Source organism: Onychostruthus taczanowskii, unplaced genomic scaffold, assembly GCF_017590055.1.
Source record: "Onychostruthus taczanowskii isolate IOZ18803 unplaced genomic scaffold, ASM1759005v1 scaffold561, whole genome shotgun sequence".
NCBI lineage: Eukaryota > Metazoa > Chordata > Aves > Passeriformes > Passeridae > Onychostruthus > Onychostruthus taczanowskii.
Window position 1 is genome coordinate 1 of NW_024503247.1, and position 5,643 is coordinate 5,643.

Consider the following 5,643-nt stretch of genomic DNA (forward strand, 5'->3'; position numbering starts at 1 on the left):
GGGTGGGAATTTTGGGGGGATTTTCTGGAAATTTGGGGGAATTTTGGGGGGTCCCGGATGGGATTTGAAGGATCTGGAGGGGATTTGGGGAGAAAATTGGGGAAAATTGGGGAATTTTGGGGGGGATTGGAGAGATTTTGGGGGATTTTGGGGGGGATTGGGAATTTTGTGGAATTTGAGTGGGATTTTGAGGGAATGATTTTGGGGGATTTTGGGGGATTTTGGGGGGGATTGGGAATTTTGTGGAATTTGAGTGGGATTTTGAGGGAATTTTGGGAATTTGGGGGGGATTTTGAGAAATTTGGGATATTTTTGGGATAATTTGGGGTACTTTGGGGTTAATTTGGGATATTTTTGGGACAATTTGGGGTAATTTGGGGTTAATTTGGGGTATTTTGGGGTTAATTTTGTATATTTTGAGATAATTTCAGGGTTTTTTGGGTTAATTTGGGGTATTTTGGGATAATTTCGGATATTTTGGGATAATTTTGGGTATTTTGGGGTCATTTCAGGGAGGGATTTTGGTTATTTTGCGTTAATTTGGGGTAAATTTGGGATATTTTGGAGAATTTTGGGATAATTTGTGTTAATTTTGGTTATTTTGGTGGAGAGTTTTGGGTTCATTTGGGTATTTTGTGTTAATTTATGCTAATTTAGGCTATTTTATGTAAATTTAGATTATTTTGGGGGAAGCTTTTAGGTTAATTTGGGCTATTTTGGGTTATTTTATGTTAATTTCAGTTATTTTGGGTATTTTGGTGGAGACCTTTGGGTTAATTCGGGCTTATTGGGGTATTTATGTTAATTTATGCTAATTTAGGTCATTTTATGTTAATTTTTGTTATTTTGGGAGAGGGTTTTGGGTTAATTTGGGCTATTTTGGGTTAATTGGTGTTAATTTTGGGGGAGAGTTTTGAGTTCATTTGGGCTTGTTTGGCTATTTTATGTTAATTTTGGTTATTTTGGGAGAGGGCTTTGGGTTAATTTGGGCTATTTTGGGTTAATTTGTGTTAATTTTTGGGTATTTTGGAGGGGAGAGTTTTGGGTTCATTTGGGCTTATTTGGCTATTGTATGTTAATTTATGCTAATTTCGGCTATTTTATGTAAATTTTGGATATTTTGGGGGAGGCTTTTGGGTTAATTTGGGCTATTTTGGGTTAATTGGTGTTAATTTTGGGGGAGAGTTTTGAGTTCATTTGGGCTTGTTTGGCTATTTTATGTTAATTTATGCTAATTTCGGCTATTTTATGTAAATTTTGGATATTTTGGGGGAGGCTTTTGGGTTAATTTGGGCTTATTTGGCTATTGTATGTTAATTTATGCTAATTTCGGCTATTTTATGTAAATTTTGGATATTTTGGGGGAGGCTTTTGGGTTAATTTGGGCTATTTTGGGTTAATTTGTGTTAATTTTGGGTATTTGGAGGGGAGTTTTGGGTTCATTTGGGCTTATTTGGCTGCTTTATGTTAATTTATGCTAATTTATGATAATTTATGTTAATTTTGGATATTTTGGGGGAGGCTTTTGGGTTAATTTGGGCTTATTTGGCTATTTTATGTTAATTTATGTTAATTTTGGATATTTTGGGGGAGGCTTTTGGGTTAATTTGGGCTATTTTAGGTTAATTTATGTTAATGTTGGGGTATTTGGAGGGGAGTTTTGGGTTCATTTGGGCTTATTTGGCTACTTTATGTTAATTTATGCTAATTTATGCTAATTTATGTAAATTCCGGCTCTTTTGGGGTATTTTTGGGGGGTCTCCATCTCTCTCACCCCTTTTTCTTTTCCCCTCCCCCCCAGAACGACGCCTTGAGCCGCGAGAGCCTCGTGGTGTGACCCCCCCTCAATTAACCCCCTCCCCTAATTAACCCCACTAATGACCCAAATTCGGGGTTTTTCACCCCAAAAAAAAACCACGCGGGGAGGGGGAGGGGCAGCAGCGTTTATTGAGGGTGGGGGAGGGGAAGGAGCCGGGAACCCCCCCAAAATTAATAAAGATGTGATTAATTAATTCGTTCGTTAATTGCTGTGGGTTTGGTGCCAAAATTTCCCCAAATTTCTCCCAAAATTCCCCCCAAAATAACAGAAAAAAGGAAAAAAAATTCCAGAAAAAAACCTGGAATTAAATCCAGAGAAAAAAATTTTAAATGCCTCCTAAAAATCCCTAAAATTCAGGAAAAAACCCCCCCAAAATAAATTAAAAATAACCCACCAAAAATCCAGGAAATTCCCCAAAAAAATCCTGAAAAGATCCGGAAAAATTTCCCCAAAAAAATCTCCCAAAATCGAAATAAATAAGTTTTTTGAAATCCCCAAAAAATCCCATTAAATCCCCAAGAAATCCCGAAAAATCGAAATAAAATCCAGAAAAAAAATGCCCAAAAACTAAATTAGAAAAGTACAAAAAATGCAGGGAAAAGAAGTCAAAATAAAATGTGAAAAAATTCTGGAAAAATACCCAAAAAATTCGGGAAAAAAACCCCCAAATTCAGGATGCCCAAAAACTAAATTAGAAAAGTACAAAAAATGCAGGGAAAAGAAGTCAAAATAAAATGTGAAAAAATTCTGGAAAAATACCCAAAAAATTCGGGAAAAAAACCCCCAAATTCAGGAAAAAGTGCCCAAAAAAGTAAATTTAAAATCCCAAAATATCGCCCAAAATTCCCCAAAAACACAAGTTAAAAAAAAATCGTCAAAAATTGCAGAAAAAAAATCTCAAAAAATTCCCCCCAAAAATTCACGAAAAAAAATCCCAAGAAACTTCCAAAAATAATGAAAAAAAAAATCCCTAGTATTCCCTAAAAAAATCCCAAAAAAACCCCCAAAAATCCTAAAAAATCTCAAAAAATTCCCCCCAAAAATTCACGAAAAAAAATCCCAAGAAAATTCCAAAAATAATGAAAAAAAAAATCCCTAGTATTCCCTAAAAAAATCCCAAAAATTAAAAAAAAAAACCTGAAAAAATCCCCCCAAAAATCCCGGAAAAAAAAATCCCAAAAAAACCCCCAAAAATCCTAAAAAATCTCAAAAAATTCCCCCCTAAAATTCCCGGAAAAAAATCCCCCAAAAAATCCCGAAAATTCAAAAATCCCGGAAAAAAATTCCCCAAAAGTCCCAAAAAAATTCCCCAAAACCCCAGAAAAAATCCAAAAAAATCCCGAAGAAAATATCAAAAAATTCCCCCCAAAAATCCCGAAAAAAAATCCCCCAAACCCCCGAAAAAATAAAAAAAAACCCCCAAAATCCTGAAAACAATCTCAAAAAATTCCCCCCAAAAAATCACAAAAAGTCCCGAAAAAAATCCCAAAAACCCCAGAAAAAACTAAAAAAATCCCGAAAAAAATCCCAAAAACCCCAGAAAAAACTAAAAAAATCCCGAAAAAAATCCCAAAAACCCCAGAAAAAACTAAAAAAATCCCGAAAAAGTCCCCCCCCCCAAATCCTAAAAAATCTCAAAAAAACGCAAAAAATCCCCCAAAAAATCTCAAAAAAAATCTCAAAAAATCCCCCCCAAAATCCCGAAAAAATTCCAAAAAAATCTCGAAAAAAATCCCCAAAAAATCTCGAAAAAAATCTCAAAGAAACCCCCTAAAATCCCGAAAATATTCCCAAAAAATATCAATAAAACACCAAAAAACCCCCAAAAAATCACGAAAAAAATCTCGAAAAATCCCCTTTAAACCCCAAAAAAATTCCAAAAAAACCCCCAAAAAATCCCGAAAAAAATCTCAAAAAATCCCCCCAAAATCCCGAAAAAAATAAAAAAAAACACCTCAAAAAATCTCGAAAAAAATCTCGAAAAATCCCCTTAAAACCCAAAAAAAATTCCAAAAAAACCCCCCAAAAATCCCGAAAAAATCTCAAAAAATCCCCCCAAAATCCCGGAAAAAACCCAAAAAAACCCCAAAAAATCTCGAAAAAAATATCGAAAAATCTCCTTAAAACCCCAAAAAAATTCCAAAAAAACCCCCCAAAAATCCCGAAAAAATCTCAAAAAATCCCCCCAAAATCCCGGAAAAAACCCAAAAAAACCCCAAAAAATCTCGAAAAAAATCTCGAAAAATCTCCTTAAAACCCCAAAAAAATTCCAAAAAAATCTCCAAAAATCCCCCCAAAATCCCGAAAAAAAATTAAAAAAACCCCCAAAAAATCTCGAAAAAAAATCTCGAAAAATCCCCTTAAAACCCCAAAAAAATCCCAAAAAACCCGAAAAAAATCTCAAAAAATCCCCCCAAAATCCCGAAAAAAAACCCAAAAAACCCCCAAAAAATCTCGAAAAAAATATCGAAAAATCTCCTTAAAACCCCAAAAAAATTCCAAAAAAACCCCCCAAAAAACCCCAAAAAAAAAACCCGAAAAAAATCTCAAAAAATCCCCCCAAAATCCCGAAAAAAACCCCAAAAAACGGCCCCGCCCCCTCGGCCCTCCCCCGCCCTGTCGGGCATGCGCAGTGTGACGAGCGCCGAGCCCAGCGCGGCTCGGGGGGGACCCCCGGGACCCCCGGGCAGCTGCAGCAGCAAAGTGGCGACCGCGGCCACGCCGTCCTCGGTGGGCTCCAGCGTCACCGGCGCCGCCCCCAGACCCAATTTCGGGGGGCCCAGCCCCGACTTCGGGGGGCCCGAGCTCGATTTTGGGGGTCCCGAGCTCGATTTTGGGGGTCCCGTTAGGGTTTTAGGGGGGTTTGGGGGGGCCAAATGGCGATTTTGGGGGTCCGGAGGTGACGTTTGGTGGCCAAAGCGGGGATTTTGGGGGTCCGGAGGTGACGTTTGGTGGCCAAAGCGGGGATTTTGGGGGTCCGGAGGGGAATTTTGGGGGTCCGGAGGTGACGTTTGGTGGCCAAAGCGGGGATTTTGGGGGTCCAGAGGGGAATTTTGGGGGTCCGGAGGTGACGTTTGGTGGCCAAAACGTGGATTTTGGGGGTCCGGAGGTGAAGTTTTGGGGTCCAAAGGTGACGTTTGGTGGCCAAAATGACGATTTTGGGGGTCCGAAGGTGACGTTTGGTGGCCCAAACGAGGATTTTGGGGGTCCAAAGGGCAATTTTGGGGGTTCCAAGGTGGGGCTTGGGAATTTGGGCCACCCGAGGCAGGATTCTGGTGGCCCACGTGAGGATTTTGGGGCTCCGCGGGGGAATTTTGGGGCTCCCGCGGCTCCGCCGGGGAATTTCGGCCGCTCGGCTGCAGATTTTGGTGGCCCGGCTCCAAATCTTGGTGGCCAAGCCTCAAATTTTGCTGGCCCAACCCCAAATTTCTCTCTGCTGACCCCAAATCTTGGTAGCCCACCGCCCTATTTTGCTTGCCCGCCCCCAAATTCCTCTCCCCACCCCCCAAATTCTGGTTGCCCGCCCCCAAATCCTGGTAGCCCAACCCCTTGTTGTGCTTGCCCAACCCCAAATTCCTCTCCCCACCTCCAGAATTCTGGTAGCCAACCCCAGGAGTTTGGTAGCCACCTCCAGAATTCTGGTAGCCAACCCCGGTATTTTGGTAGCCAACCCTAGAATTTTGATAACCAGCCCCAGAATTCTGGTAGCCAACCCCAGGATTTTGATAGCCACCCCCAGGATTTTGATAGCCACCTCCAGGATTCTGGTAGCCACCCCCGGGATTTTGATAGCCACCCCCAGAACCTTCGTAGCCAACCCCAGA